Source organism: Heterocephalus glaber, unplaced genomic scaffold, assembly GCF_053883595.1.
Source record: "Heterocephalus glaber isolate CG9 unplaced genomic scaffold, H.glaber_assembly_v1.0 deba00001606, whole genome shotgun sequence".
Taxonomy (NCBI): domain Eukaryota; kingdom Metazoa; phylum Chordata; class Mammalia; order Rodentia; family Bathyergidae; genus Heterocephalus; species Heterocephalus glaber.
In genome coordinates, this window is record NW_028258377.1 from 15,258,314 (window position 1) to 15,275,373 (window position 17,060).

General features: G+C 40.6%; 1 long non-coding RNA gene across 1 annotated transcript; it reads right to left on the minus strand.

Annotated features, from left to right (window-relative positions):
• Positions 1–483: 483 nt before the first annotated feature.
• Positions 484–16,643, minus strand: LOC110345498 (uncharacterized). The gene is made up of 3 exons (XR_002388885.2): positions 16,077–16,643; positions 15,707–15,798; positions 484–2,075 (listed from the first exon to the last, which is right to left on the minus strand). It is a non-coding gene; the product is annotated as an uncharacterized LOC110345498 (long non-coding RNA).
• Between the last annotated feature and the right edge of the window lie 417 nt (positions 16,644–17,060).

The following is a 17,060-nucleotide window of genomic DNA, read 5'->3' on the forward strand; positions in this document are numbered from 1 at the left end:
TTGATTGAAGTACATGAAGAAAAACTGCCTCACAAACCGAAAAAGTTGGAAAAAGGAGTAATTTAAATAGCCCATTTCAGGTAACTGCATATTCTTTGAAATTATGTACACTCAACATTGACAAATGGTTTCAGGTTTTAAGTTACAGTAGCCCTGGAACTTGAAACCGTATCACTGAATTGTTTTCTACTCTGTCATATGAAATCCATTGTTCTTTCCTGCATGAATCTTTCCTTATGCAAGACTTTGTCATTATGCTCTGGCCATTTGGAAAATATTGTTTTGCAGAGTCATCCAAAGCTCACAGAATCATGCAAAGTTTCCAAATGTGACCACAGTTCATCTTCAGATATTTAAAGATAACACTAACTTTACCACATGTCTTATCAGAAAAGTGTGCAATTATTGAGAAATTGTCAATCTTATGATGGTGGAGATAGATTTCTGCAAATTGTAATGTTTACTTGAAAGACCAAATTTTTGTCAGTGGCAACAAATACTGTCATTTTTTTTTCCTTCAAGTATCAAGCTAACTTTATGAGTTATCAAAAAAATGCCAAATTCTCGTTTGATTTATTTATCAGTCATGATTTCATATGAAATGATCAACCACAAAATAAGTGGCTAGTTCAAGTGAAAAATGAAGTGTTTTTCCTCAACAAACTATTTTCCTTGATCATGAAACAAAAATGCTCTATCCTTACTTGCAATTTTTCACATGGGATACTAAAACATTATATTTTCAACAGTTGACATTGAATAAAATTAATAATTTGTGCAGCTTCATCAAGGATATTCTTAAAGTGAAACTGGTGTGTGTGTGTGTGTGTGTATGTGTGTGTGTGTGATTTCCAGTGGGGTTGTGTGCTGATAAAGCCATTGTAAATTGAATATACTGTAAGTCAAAAATGCATTGAATACATCTAACCTGCTCCACATGCTAGCCTAGCAACACACACACTATGGAGTATCAGTGATTTCTCCCTGTGAGAAACAAGGATTTCTCAATAAAAAATATGAACGAGAGAGTGTCTCCATCTTAAACTCTAGTTCATTCTGGGATGCATCCCCCCTCCTCTTTGTTTTGAGCACACTGAATTACAAAAATGCTTGTTCGGTTTAGATTCCAAGAACATAGCTAACAGCCAAAGATAACTTATCAACAGCCAAGGACTTTCAGTGTCCCATACCTTCACTCTCTCCTCCCATTGCAACCCTGCCCAGCAACCCTTCACACAGCTTAAACTAGTCAACCTGGGTAGGTTGTAGGCTTTTGAATTCAGCCAGTTAACTTAAAGGACAGATACTTCTCCTGTGTTAGGGATAAAAGGGGCAACCTTTTTTGTTCTGTGCACCTGCGACCTCAGGCCTCCTGCAGGAATAAAAACTTGCCTTGTTGAGACCTCTTGCCCTGAGTCTGAGTGCATTCTTTCCAGCACTGACAATTTGAGTCTGAGGGCTTATTTCCAACATCCTCATGATCCTATAGACCACTGTACTGCATACTGATAGTCTGAGAAAAGATCAAAATTTGAAACTCATTGCTTCTACCAAATATGTGTCACTTTCATACCATTATAAGTTTAAAAAATCACAAGTAAATTGAGGACCATCCATATGACCACACACACACACACACACACACACACACACACACACACACACGCTAACCCAGCGTGCATGGCAAATTTGTGACAAATACAATGGTGGTTGCAACAATTCATTTCATCTTCCCTGGGTTCTTGCTAAGATTCCAGCAGTCTTACTTTCTATTGTTTCTGCACCTGCACTGCACTTACTACTGATGTACCAGGAATGTTCTAATCTCACTCTGCATATTATCATATGCTACTTCTTCCACAAGTGGAGTTGCATAGGTGGCATTCTTCTGGGAGGACAGCTGTCCAGCTCAGACAGGACTACATCTCCCAGGCTGCCTTGCTTGCACTGTAGACCACGTGACTAACTCCCATGGTGAAAGCTGGGCAGATGCCTGTGTGCTGAGCTCTTCTGAATCAGGTGTTTCTTCTTAGCACTATCCTCTCCTTCCACTGGATGCAGAGGATTTTAAGATCCTGGAAGAAGAGAGAACCATAAGATGAAAGGCATCTAGTCTCCTGAATGGCCTCATGGAAGGAAGGCTCCTGCCAAACAGCATCACTCACATCAGACTGTGACAGGAGACACAAATAGGATCCCATGGACTCCTCCATAGAGTTTTAGAGTGTCTTACAGGGACTAGTGTTATCCTAACTTGTGTAGTCAAGGTGGGATCATATTGGCTGCTACACACAGAAGGATCTAGCAGGGGCACACAGGGATATGGCTACCAAATGAGGGGTGAGCATGCCCCAGAGTCTGAGAGAGGTGGGTAGAGGCCAGACATCAAAGGGGTCTGACGAGACCTGAGAGGAGCAAAGAGGGAGGGTTCAGGATGGAGAGGAGAAGAGAAAGTGCTCAGGTTCCTTCCCTTCCCACCACGTGGGCAGTGTTGCTTTCATCAACAGGAAGAGTAGCAAACCAAATGAGAGTATCAGTTCATGTTTAGTCAGAAAGCCTAGATTTGGGGGTTTTTTGCTATGAATTTCAGTTACTTAATAACTTTTTTAAAAATCTTTATTATCAAACACACACACATACAAAAATTAAAACCATTCAAAGAAGAACAATGCAAGGAAAAAAAACTACAATAATATTAAAATACAGAATTCAACCAAAACAAAACAAAAGCACTTAAACATTTTTCCATATAACTTAAAAAAGCATCTGAAGCACCAATAAGACACCAGAGAATGTGATTTGTTTCAGAAAGATCCCCAAAAGCAACACTGAACAAATAGTGGTCTGGAAAAAACTCCAGTTGGCTAGCAGACTCCACACAATCTTCTCCCTAATTTAAATTTTGATACAGTCATATGACACGCAATGGAAACACAATCCAAGAAATATGTTATTAGGCAATTTCATCCATGTGTATCCTTAATTACACTTTCAGTATCTCACACTAGAGAAACTATTCGGTATTTACACATATGTGTCCTATTTATTTCACTTAAGAGGATGGCCTCAATAAGCATCCATTTAGCTATAAATGTCTCTAGTTTCTCATTCTTTATGGCTGAATAGTACTCCATTTTATATAAAAAAAAAACTTCTTTATCCAGTTTCCAGTTAATGGGCACTTGGGCTGTTTCCAAGCTTTCACTATTACGAACTGTGCTGCTATAAACATGGGTGCACATATATCGCTGTGGTATGATTCCTTTAATTATTTTGGGAAGATATCCAGCAGGGGGATAGCTGGGTCGAATAGGACCTCTAAGCCTAGTTCTTTGAGGTATCTCCATACTGACTTCCACAGTGGTTGCACTAGTCTGCATTTCTACCAACAAAGGAGAAGGGTTCCTTTCTCCCCACACCCCCACCAGCATTTGTTATTGGTTAATTTCTTAATAACACCCATTCTTTCTGGGGTGAGATGGAATCTCAGTGTTGTTTTCATCTGCATCTCTCGAATAACCAGTGATGTTGAACATTTTTTCATATATTTATTTGCTGCTTTTACTTCTTTGTCTGAAAAATGTCTGTTCATTTCAGATGCCCTTTTTTGAATTGGGTCTTTGAATTTGGGGGGTCTGATTTTTTTCAGTTCTTTATACATTCTAGATAGTAGTCCTTTGTCTAAGGTACAGTTGCTGAAAATTTTTTCCCACATTGTAGGTTGCCTCTTAGCTCTGTTGGTGGTTTCTCTTGCAGTGCAGAAGCTTTTTAATAAGATCCCAGTTGTTGATTCTTTGTGCTAGTTCCCATGCCACTGTGGTTTTGTTCATAAAGTCTTTGCCTATACCAATGTCTTCAAGAGTTCTACCTAACTTATGTTCCAGCCAATTTAGTGTTCCTGTCTTAATATTTAAATCTTTAATCCACTTCAATCTTAGTTTAGTGCATGGTGATAGGTATGGGTCTAGTTTTAATCTTTGGCAGGTTGAAATCCAGTTTTTCCAATACCATTTATTAAATAGGCTATCTTTCCTCCAATGAGGATGGTTGACTCCTTTGTCAAAGATGAGGTGGCTGAGCATATCTGTAGTTGTTTCTACATCTTCTAATCTATTCCATTGATCCTCAGGTCTGTTTCTTTGCTAGTTCCATGCTGTTTTTATCAGAATAGCTATGCAATATAGTTTCAAGTTGGGGATTGTGATACTCCCAGCCATATCTCTGTTACCCAAAATTTCTTTTGCTATTCTAGGTCTCTGGTTCCAAATGAATTTTTTGGATTGTTTTTTCTAGTTCTGTGAAATATATTGTTGGAATTTCAATCAGAATTACATTAAACCTATATAATAGATTTGAAAGTATGGTGATTTTCACTATATTGTTTCTTCCTATCCAGGAAAAAGGGATGTCTTTCCATTTTCTTATATCCTCCTCAATCTCCTTTTTCAAAGTGCTATAGTGTTCAGTGTAGAGGTCTTTTGCTTCCTTTGTTAGATTAATTCCTAGACATTTCATTTTTTTGGATGTTGTTGTACAAGGAATTGTTTCCCTGATTTCTCTTTCAGTGAGTCTATTATTTGTATATAAGAAGGCTATTGTTTTTTGAGTGTTGACCTTATATCCAGCTACTCCACTGAATCTGTCAATTAAGTCTAGAAGTCTTTTGGCAGAGTATTTTGGGTCTTCTATGTAAAGTATCATATCATCAGCAAATAATGACAGTTTAACTTCTTCCTTTGCTATTTTTATTCTTTTTATTTCTTTCTCTTTTCTAATTTCTGTGGCTAATGTTTTCAGAACTATATTGAACAGGAGTGGTGATAGTGGGCATCTTTGTCCTGTTCCTGATTTTAGCATGAAAGTTTTCAGTTTTTGACCATTTAGTATGATGTTGGCTGTAGGTTTTTCACAGATAGCCTTAATCAAGTTGAGATAAAGACCTTCTATTCCAATTTTCTGTAGCGTTTTTTATCATAAATGGGTGTTGGATTTTGTTGAATGCCTTTTCTGCATCTCTTGAGATGATCATATGGTTTTTGTCCTCGACTCTGTTAATATAGTGTATTACATTTATTGATTTACAGATGTTGAGCCATCCTTGCATCCCTGGGATAAATCTAACTTGGTCAGGGTGTCTGATCTTCTTGATGACACTCTGTATTCTGTTGGCCAGTATCTTGTTGAAGATTTTTGGATCAGTATTCATTAGGGAGATTGGCCTGTAGTTCTCTTTTTGGGTTGTGTCTTTCCCATTTTGGAACCAAAGTAATACTTACTTCCAGGAATGAGTTTGGAACCTTTGTTTCCCTTTCAATTTCCTTGATGAGTTTAAAGAGTAATGGTGATAGTTCTTCTTTAAATGTCTTGTAGAATTCAGCAGTGAAACCATCAGGACCTGGGCTTTTCTTTGTTGGTAATTTTTGTTACATTTTCAATTTCACTCATTGTAATTGGGGTGTTTAGAATTTCTATGTCTTCTTTATTTAACTTTGGTAATTCATATGTATCTAGGAATCTGTCCATTTCTTCTGTGTTTTCCATTTTATTAGAGTTCAGCTTCTTGAAGTAGGTATTGATGATGCTTTGAATTACTGCTGGATCTGTTGGGATTTCACCTTTTTCATTCTTGATTGCATGGATTTGAGCCTTTTCTTTCCTTTTTTTGATAAGGTTGGCTGAAGGTTTATCGATTTTATTTATTCTTTCAGAAAACCAACTCTTTGATTCATTAATTTTTTGTATCATTCTCTTAGTCTCCATTGCATTGATTTCTGCTCTGATCTTTATAATTTCCACTCTTATAAGAGTTTTGGGTTTGTTATGCTCTTGTTTTTCTAGGAGCTTAAGGTTCTGCATTAGGTTATTTATTTGAGTTCTCTCTGTTTTCCTAATATGAGCATTGACTGCTATGAATTTCCCATGTAGAACTGCTTTCATTGTGTGCCATAGACTCTTGTATGTTGCACTGGCATTATCATTTACTTGTAGAAACTATCTAATTTCTTCTTTAATTTCCTCTGTGACCCATTGGTTGTTCAGGAGGGTGTTATTTAATTTCCATGTGTTTGTGGGAGTTCTGCAGTTTCTTATGTCATTGATCTCCAATTTTATTGCACTATGGTCTGATAATATACAAGGGGTAACATCAATTCTTTTACATTTACTTAGACATGTCCTATGAGCTAGTATGCAGTCTATTTTGGAGAATGACCCATGTGCAGCTGAAAAGAATGTGTATTCTCATTTTGTGGGGTGGAACACTCTGTAAACATCTATTAAGTCCCTTTGTTCAATAGCTTGGTTCAGTTCTAGAATTTTGTTGTTAATTTTTTGTCTAGATGATCTGTCTAGTTGTGATACTGGGGTATTGAGATCCCCCACTACTACTGTATTAGAGCTTATTTGGCTTTTCATGTCCATTAATATTTGTTTTGTATAGTTGAGGGCTTTTATATTTGGTGCATATATATTTATAATTGTCATCTCTTCCTCTTGGATTGTTCCCTTCACAAGGATGTAGTGACCATCTTTGTCTCTCTTAATTAGTTTTGGTTTGAAATCTATTTTGTCTGCAAATAAAATTGCTAACCCTGCTTTTTTCTGGGTTCCTGTGGCATGGAGAGCTGTTTTCCATCCTTTTACTTTCAGGCTATGTATTTCTTTTTGAGTTAGGTGTGTTTCTTATATACAGCATACTGTTGGATTTTGCTTTTTAATCCATTGTGTCAGTCTATTTCTTTTGATTGGTGAATTGAGACCACTAACATTGATTGTTATAATTGATAGATATTGACTCAACCTTGTCATGATGTTTTACTATTGGTGGCTCTTTTATTTCTTGTTCCCCGCCACCACCCCCACTCCCATTTACTTTTAGTTTCTTACCTTGCCTGGTGTCTTCCCTCTTTTGGACCTCATGGAGTTGTGATCTTCCTTGTCTTTTTCTAGGATATTGCTTAGTATTGTTTGGAGTGCTGGTTTGGTGTTCATGAAATATCTCAGGTGTTCTTTGTCATGAAAGTATCTAATTCCCCCATTGATTTTGAAAGATAATTTTGCAGGATACAACATTCTAGGTTGGAAGTTATTTTCTTTTAGGGCTTGAAATACCTGACTCCAGTCTATCCTTGACTTGAGGGTTTGTGTTGAAAAATCTGCCATGATTCTGATGAGCTTTCCTTTATAGGTGATTTGTTTCTTTTCTCTAACTCCCTGTAGGATTTTGTTCTTCTGTTGGGTTTCTGGAATCGTGATTATTATGTGTCTAGGCATAGATTACTTTTTTTGATCATGGCTAGTTGGAGTTCTATATGCCTCACTTATCTGTATGTCCAATTCTCCACCTCTGTCTGGGAAGTTTTCTACTATTACTTCTGTGAACAGGTTTTTTTTATGTCAGTTGTATTTTGTCCTGTTTTTTCGTGGACTCCTATTAGTCTTATGTTATTCTTCCTTGCATTATCTAGCAGCTGCTGGATTGATTTCTTGTGGTCACTTACTATTTTTAAGAAATTTCTGTTTTTGTGGTCCTTAACCACAATCCTGTCTTCTATATCTGATAGTCTATCTTCAGATTCCCCTAATCTGCTATGCATGCTTTCAATGGAGTTTTTAATCTCCTGAATGTCTGCTTGAATCTGTTTCATGGATTCCATTTCTTTCTTATGTTGGGAAATCATGATTTCTATTTCTTTCTTATGCTGGGCATTCCTGGCTTCCAGCATGCTTCTGAGCTCATCTATTTTTTATCTGTTTCTGTTCTAGAGCCTCTAATTATGTCTTTCACTCTGCTCACCATCTCTGTAGTTATCTGGGAGATTATTTCTGCTTTGAATTTTTCTAGAGCTTCATTGATCTGTTTTGTTACTTCCTGTGCTATCAGTTCAGGGTGTCCACGTGGTGGTTGATTATCAGACTTTTCCACCTCGTTTTCCTCAGAAATTGTCTTTTGTGGGGTGGAAGTCTGAGTTTGTGACTTGGTTAAATGTCTTCTCATTTTTGTTTTTGGTACCGTCAATTATAAGTCAATGAGTCTCAATAAGCCAGTCACAGACCCATGAGATTCGGACAGATTTCTGGCTGCAAGTCCCAAATTAAGCTCCCTGTCCTCCTGCAGAGTTGAACTCTGCAAAGTTCTACTACAGGTTTCAGCTGTCTTTCCCCTGAAAATAATCCAGGTTCAAATGGGAGGCGATGATCCCTTGAACTTACCAAGTAAGGTGCTCTGGTCAAGTGGGTGGGGCAAGCCAGACGGAGCAGGGCACAGCCACCCACATCTGACTACACTGCCAAACTGGCAGCCAGAGTGCCTGCCCAGGGCAGGAGGGGTGTCCTCATGGTCTCCTGGATGCAAGTGGGCAGTGCAAGCCAGACGGAGCAGACTTAATAACTATTTTAAGAAGCACAGCTATAATCATATCCAACAAAATAAACCATATTGCTGAGTAGCATCAAATACTCAGTATTGGGATGGGGATTTAGCTCAGTGGTTCCACCGCCTAGCTTGCATGCACAAGGTCCTGAGTTCAATCCCTGGTACCAAAAAAACCCCCAGTCTATGTTCATTTTTCTCTGTTGTCTCAAATGTCATCTTACAGTTGGTTTATTGGAATTGGGATCTAAATACAGGATCCAACATTGTTTTCTTTTTTCTCATAGGTTTCTTAATTCTCTTTTAATTTCTTAATGATTAAATCTCTAATCTTCTCCTACCACTTGCTATTCTTTCTTTCTGAAAGAAACTGGGTCATTTTTTTTTTCCTGTAGAATTTCTCACATTATAGCTGTGGCTGACTGATGTTGCTTACAAATTCCTCTCTTCTATATGCATCCTTAAAATTTATTGCTAGAAACTTGCTTAAATCCCAGCTAAGTTATTTTGGGCAAGAATCCCTGCCAGGTCCCATTGCATCCTTCCTGCTGAGATATGCCATGTCTGGATGCCTTCCCTTTAGTGATGCTAAAATTGTCCAATGAGCTACAGTATTGCAGTCTGATCCATCAGGTCTAAATTGCCACAACAATCTGTTCCTTTAGAGTCTTAGCAGACATTAATGACCATTGCTGAGTTTTGGATATTATGAAAGGTTGATTTTCCAGCTTTAATATTCCTCTTGCCCTTTTCAGCTTTGATTTTTCTAAAAAGAATTTCCCCTCATTGACTATTTGCTTACCCTGAAATACTGTCTGTAGAGGAAAGGCAAGGTATACTCTCTCTACTTTTCAGAATAATCAACCAATACCCTAGCAACTTCCAAAGAGAACCTGTAGAATCATTTTGCAATCAAAGCTTTTCTGTATTTCCTGTATTTCAGTTTGTTGCAGCCTTTATTCTTTCTGCTGCTAAAATTTTCCCATCCTTTAACTGCGGAAGGACCCTTCAATTTGGCCTCTCTCTTTTTCTCTCTAGAAGTCTTTGATTGCTTCTCCCTTCGACCCATAACAAGATATAGATGCATCCTGAACATTGAGTGCCTGAGACCTAAAATCAGACATTACTCCAAGGAGCTTAGCCACTCTTAGTGGGGAAAGCTATTTAAACTTTCCATACAAATTAGAAAATCCTGTATCAGCAAGGGAAAGCAGGAAAGAGTGCCCACAGTGCCCAAAGCAAGAAGATTTTTCTGAACATAAAATGTAGAGATTCCACCAGCTACATTTTGTCACAGAAAAAGAAATGTGCCTGCCTGGGGAAGAACTCAAAGTATCCCCAGAAGATTGCCCTCAGCCATGAGCAGCAAGAAGAAAGCCTTGTTTATCCATATATGTGTCTTGGGGAATGTCTTAGTTACTTTCTCATTGCCAGAACAAAATATCCAACACTCACAACTGAAAGATGGATGGGTTTATTCAGGCTCATGGTCTTTGGAGGTTTTAGTGCAGATTTGACTGGCTCCAAGGCAGAAATGGCACAGCAGAGGGGCATGGTGGAGGAAAGCTGCTTGTCATGACAGCCCAGAAGCAGAGTGAAAGGAGGAGCCTGGGAGGGAGTTATACCCTTCTGGGTCACACTCCCAGGGATCTGTCTCTTCCAAACAAACCCCACCTCCTAATAGCACATTCAGCTGTGGATCCATCAGTGAATTAACCCACTGATGATTACAGAACCCCCATGATCCAATCACCTTCCATAAGCCCCACTTCTGAATACATGAGGCTTTGGGGGGGTATTCTGGATCTAAACTATAATAAGGACATATAAGGCAGCCCCCTGTACCCCAAAGCATTCCTTAGCCAGGCCCTTTGCACACAAATTTAAGAGGTAGACTTTATTAATCTCACTGCACAGAGAATGAAACACACTTATCTAAGGCCACACAACCAGTCAGGAGGTGGCATGGACTGAAGAGTTTCCTCTAAACTCCCAACCTGTGCCACTGTGCCTCCATCAACACCTGGACTCCCGTCCTCATCCTCAGCTTCTCCTCCACCCATGAGAGGAGAGGTTGGAGTCACATCGCCAGCTGTGCAACAGCACTCATCTCAATGAGATTGTACTTCCTTTAAGGATGTGAACTTTCATATTTACTGATTTATTCCTCATTTGGTTGACAGACATTTATTGTGATGAAACATGTGTGGTTCTTCTCTGTGATGACTAACTTTATTTGTCAATTTGACTGAGCAAGGGATGCCCAGATAGCCAGGAAACTCTATTTCTGGATGTTTCCTGTAGAGTGTGTAGTAAAGAGTTTAGTATTTGAATCAGAAGCCTGGGAAGTGGGGAGGGCACCATCCAACAGGTGAAGGGCAAGTAGGTAAGAGGAAAATGGCAAAGGGAGGGAGATTTGCTCTTCCTATTTGAGATGAGACATCTGCTTTCTCCTTCATTGAACATTGGTGCCTCTGCTTCTCAGGATGTTGGATTCAGACTGGAACTCACTCTGTTGCCTCCCAGATTATCACATTTTCAGGCTCTGATTGAATTATCTTATGGTTTTCCTGGTTCTCCAGCTTGCTGACAGTAGATGGTAGAGCTTCTCTGTCTTCATAACCTTGAGAGCCAATCCTACAATAAATCTATCTATCTATCTATCTATCTATCTATCTATCTATATTATTAGTTCTGTTTTTTTTTTCTGGAGGACTGTGGTTAACATAGTTTCTTTCTGGGATGAGAGAACTTGGTGGTATGCTCTGAATGACTAGCATATGAAAGAATAAACCAGTAAGCTCATGAGTGAATGAATGAATGGAGGAATGGAGAAAAAAATAATAGTATCCCAAATAGTTGAGACTCCTCAATCCTTCTAAACTTTTCTAACAGGAAGGGAGCCAATCACTCTCCTAAATGCCAAAAGACTTCTCTGAGTTGCACTATGACAGTGTGAACAGTCATTATAGAGAATGTGAGTTGTCAGGGACCACAGCCCAGCACCTGATCTCACTTCCTATCTGGCCTGCAGTAGCCTGCAAACAAGAGGGCACAATGAGCAGGCAATTGCTGCTCTGAGAAGTCTCTGGAAGCCCCCAAAGGACATTTTTTTCTTATTGTGAGAGCCAGATTGGTACTGATTCAGCTTCCAAAGGCAGACTTATGGCTGAGGAGAACAAGACAGAGCGACATGGATGACTCCAATTTCACTCAATGTCAGTAGCTCGTGAAGAGGTGAGCCATGGTCCTTTCTAGGGCAGGAGCCTTGAGATGAACTCTAAAGACTTTGTTGTAGAGGATAGCAAAAGGCAGAAGAGCAGATGTAGGTGTTATGAGCAATCAGATTTATCCTCATAAAGAAGGTAAAAGAGAAAGAGAATTTCATGGGGCTCCTACAATGTATGAAGTTCTGTGAGTCAGAGTTTATTGTCCCTAGTTCACAAAAGAGAAAACAGAAGCTCAGCAAGGAGAGGAGCTTGGCCAAGGAACTAGTTCCCAGACAGCAGTCACATCTGACTGCCACTCAATCCAGCAGTGAGGCCACACATTGCTTACTCTTCAAGCCGTTCCCTTGAGGATGCTGCCTCCTGAGCCAGCCCTGCTGGGCCCCTGCAGACTGGCAGGTGGGGAAAAGCTGCCAGCTGCCCAAGAAGCTGCTAGAGCCAAGCATGGTCTCTGCTATCCCCAAAGTGGAGCCTGGGGAAGGCAAGGGCTCTTCATAGCAAGATAAGGTTTGGGAAGCAAATCTTCCCAGCGACACCTTTCTTGAAAGGTACTGATGAAATCAATCCATGGCTTTTTTCTAAAGTAAAATGAACAAGAAAAGAATGAAAGTGAAATTATTTACTCCAAAGACAAATGAAAAAATATCTAGAAATTAATTAAAACAACAAATCCAGCACCTACAATGAATGAATAAAGCTACACAGATCTTTTGATAATAAGCACAGAAAAGTGTTAGAGTCCTGGATAGGGAACTGAAAAAGCCCACACTAATATCAATTCATTAGCATGCCAATTATCCAATTGCAATTGGGATCTCGATAGTTTTGACAAAGGAAAAAGTATTCATATTTCTTATAGAATAAAAAATGCAAAAAAATTTAATATCATGACAGTTAAGCTGTAATGTCATCTTGGGAGCTGCCAGGGGGATTAGTAAAGCACAATTCTGGGTGTGTCTGGCTCAGTCATGGAGGCGTGACCTTGGGTACTGTATCTTTCTCTTGCCCCTTCCTCTCTGGCATTGTAACCCTGCACTTCTTCCTGGCTGCCATAAGCTAAGCATCTTTTCCCTACCATGTCTTTCCACCATGATGTTTCTGCCTTGAAGCCAGTTGACGATGAACTGGACCCCCTGAAACCCTGAGCCAAATTCAACCTCTGTTCCTTTAAGTTGTAGGTGTTTGGTGTTGTGTTTCAGTGACAAAAAGTTGACTAATATGAATATATTCTTGAAAAGGGAAAATACTTACACTTACTATAAAGCTATCATAATAAAGACAGTGTGGCCTCACCACAGGAACAAAGGATAACACACCAGACAAAAAGGTAGAATAGGACAATTATCAACAGGAAAACAATGACACACTATAAAGTATTTAGAAACATACACTTCACATAGAAATTTAATGTTTAAAATGGTGGTATTTCATTTCTACAAGAAGTAAATGGCACTGTATTTCTGGAAGAAAATGAAAACTAGACCATATTCATTACATCAAAATTTGAAAAGATTCAAAATGCACAAAGAACCTAAATTCAAAAAAAATGACAATAACAAGAAGCATTTTAGGAAAATAACTTTGGAGAAGCAGCACCTTCTTAAAGAGGTCAGGAAATGTATTGTGTATACAATAGACAGTCAATAGTTCACAACAGAGTCACAGTGCCACTTAACAACAGAGATACATCAGGAGAAATGGACTGTTGATGTTTTTATCCATGTGCAAACATCACAGAGGGTGCTGACACCTATATAGTCCAGATCAATCATTCAAGGCGGCCTATTGTATTGTGCATGGAAGAGATGTAGTAAACTTGAGATGGACACGGTGCTGCCAGCATCACATGGTATACTCTCTTACAATCAACATTTGTAATAAGTAGGTGAAATTATGATGAGATAATGACAAATGTATAGCATAGTAAATACATCAAATGGTTACACAGTCATTTACTATTATCAAATGTTATGCACTGTACATAATTGTACAGTAGGTTTGTTCACGCCACCATCAGCACAGACACCTAATGTGTTACACTATGACATCACAATGGCTATGGTGTCACTAGGCAATAGAAAATTTTCAGCTTCATTATAACATTTTAACATCATCATTGTATATATGGTCCCTCACTGGCCAGAGTGGTATTATATGGCACATGACTCTATAAGAGGAGCTCCTATAAATTATTAAATAAAAGGCAAACAGTGTAATCTAAAAATGACCAAAGGGTGTAAAAAGGTAAACACAACTCATTTGACATTAGAGAAATGCAAAATAAAATAAAATGCAATATTATTTTCATCCACTAGATTTTTAAGTCTCAAAAAATCCCTTCCTGATGTGAGAAAATAGATTTCCTCATGTACTGGTGTGGGAGTGTTAATTGCCACAACTATTTTGGAAAGGATTTCTGGAAATTTATATTATAGCTTCATAAACACTTATCTTTCAGTCCAGGAATATCACTCTGTAATATCTACCATATAGATTTAAAAATAAATGTACGAAGGCTGTTATTTCATCGCTAAATGTGGAAAAATAAAGGAGGAAGTCAGTTGATCACTCCAGGGCTGGTTGACTACATCAAGGTGGTCCCTCTAAGGAACAGTGACAGAGTAAACTATGTTCTGTCTATTCTAGTCTAGACAGATGTGAACCCAAAAGGAGCATAGCATGCTGCAGAGAAATGTGTAAGGTATCATCTCCTTACTTTCCAAACAAAACAATCAGAAAATTTCCCAATGGATAAAAATGTAAATATGAGCACAAAGAGATACTTAGGAGCATGGGAAAGACTCCACAGGCCCAAGCATGATGAATTCCCCAGACAGCGCCCCACTCTGGACCAAGCTGGGGCTGGCATCCTGGAGCTGACTGTGGGTGTCTCTTTGCAACTCTGCATTCAGTGGTCTCACACTGGTTCTTTGGAATCGGCCATGGTGGTAGTGTTTCCACCAGGGGAGCAGGTAAATGCTGCAAATCAGGGTTCTCTCCCTGAAAGTCAGTTTAACAATGTTTACCAGTATGTCACTGCCACAAGAGCTGAAAACACCACTCTCAGGGAAAGGTGCTGTTCCCAGAAGCCCACAAATATCTGCTTTCTCCTCACACTGGAAAATTCATGCACATGGATTAATTTGAGAGCACAAGGGAAACCTTTCAGCTGTAATTATCTAGGAGTCTCTGTCTTCTCCCAGGAAACACCATCATTTGCAGAGGCATATGCAGCCTGTGCAGCCTGAGACAGTGCACGAGGGGCTATGCTGAATCCTTACCACTGGAGGGCAGTATTAGCACAGCCAAGGCACCCGCTGGGCCAGGAATGGCTGGGCCAGAATTCCCAGCTCAGCAGTAACGGGCCCATCCCAGCCCCTCCGGGACCCGGAACCCTCCCCTGGGAGTGGAGGCGAAGAACAAGGAAAATGGAAACTTTAAACCCAAAGAACTTTGATTTCAAGACTGAGAATAACAATAACAGCCCTCAGAATGCTACCTACCATTTTAGGCCAAGGGATTCCACTGCTTACAAGAGCTGTGACAAACTACCACACTACTGGGAGCTGTTTTCCCCACCTGTATAACAGCACTAACTTCGTGAGGCTTTGCCATGACTCAGTGACAAGAAACACAGACAGCTCAGAACATGCCTGGCACATGGTGAGCCCTCGGTAACATCTGCTAGGATTATTATAGATTGCACAGGATGTTTATGATCTTGTCCCATTCTTGTGCTCACTCTCTAAGGCTGTACTGTCATTTCCATTTTACAGCGTTAACCTTGAGGGCCGAGCATGGTGTCATACGCCTGTAATCCCAGTACTTAGGAGGCTGCAGCAGGAGGATCGAGAGTTTAAAGCCAGCCTTGTCTACATAAGTAGAGCAAATAAACAGAATAAACCCTGAAGGACATAGAACGGAGTGACTGTCTCAAGCTACCCAGTGAGTAGGGGACAAGCTGGGACTTCAGTCCTGATCTAGGTGATGCTCTCAGCCTCTGTTCCCTCATTCCGAATAGCAGTGGCACTGGAGAGAGAGGGTGTGGAGCCTCACAGGGGACTGGTCTGTCTTACTCACCCCACCCCCCACCCACCCCCGCCTCTACCTGGGTGGGCCGGGTGGTCTCTAGGAGCAGTCTCTCCTTCTCTGAGCCACTTCAGTAGATTTGGTGTTGCCACCTCCAGTTCTTGGGAGAGTCTGGTGACACAGAGAATGCAGGCTACTTCACAGGAAGAACACACTGATCTCCAAATCAGCTCTTGTGTATCACGTGGCAAATGAATGTTAGACCCTGGGTGGCAGTGTTTAAGTGCATCCCACACTTTCCCCTAAGAGGCTCAGACTGGAAAACAAGGGTGAATGGAGCCTTAGTTTCCACCTCTGGGCACAAGCATAAGTACCTCACAGGGTCTGGCAAACAGAGAGGATACAAGGCAATTTTCTAATGTCCCCCCCAAACATAAGTGCATATTTACCCTGACAAAAGAGGTGAGGGGTCTCCATTTGTGCGATGTGTCCACCTTGGTCCTGAGCAACAGAAGTAGCTGCCTGTCAGCCTGCAGCAGCCCAGGTGATGGATATTGGTGAGTCCCATCTCAGGAGAACCTGTGCCGTGTCCAGCAGCAGCAGGGACATAGGGAAGAGGGTAACTTTAGCCTTACCAAGTCTTCAGAGGTTGTCACACTTGAGCAGAGCTCTGGGTGTCTTCTGTCCACCAGGCAGAGGCAGCCAGCTCAGGAGCTCACAGTTGCTAGCCTGTCCAGTTTTTGAGCTTGGCTTTCCCATCTGTAAGCGGGGATGATGGGGTGAGGCAGCCTCTGCATCATGGTACTGAGAACCGAGTTTCTGCACTCAACCGGGTGCCTGGAGCCCAGGGAGTGCTGGGAGAGTCCAGGGCAAAAATGTCACTGAGGGTCTTCTGCCCCTGCACACAATCCCCACTGGAAGCTGGGTGCTGCTTCTCCTTTTCAGTGTTCACGCCTCACTCATTAACAACTCGCTCTAAGACTGTGTACTTTCTTTTCCCTATCTCTAGCACACCCTTCCCCATATTGCAACCAGCCAGCTCCTAAACTCCTCTGGGCCTCTGCTAAGAGCCACTGCAACAGAGCTCCCCCCCGCCCCCCCGCTTATGCATAGCACCCTGTCCTCCTCACTTCCGGCAGACTGCATCCTTGGACTGGCTTGTTATTTAGTGCTCACAATCCCATGCCAGGCTTGCACTTTTTGTTTGTGTGTTTACCTTGTCTCCCCACATGTGCGTGTGGAAACTCCAGGAAGGCAGGCCCTTTGCTTCATCTTCCTTTGAGCCCCTAGTCACTAACCCTCTGTATGCTACTACTAGTAGTCACTCGATAACTACATCCTGATCAAATGAATGAATGAATGAATGAATGACCAGAGGATTGGGTGAATGAGTTGGTAAATGAATAAAGGAAAAGTTTCCCATTAATTCATTG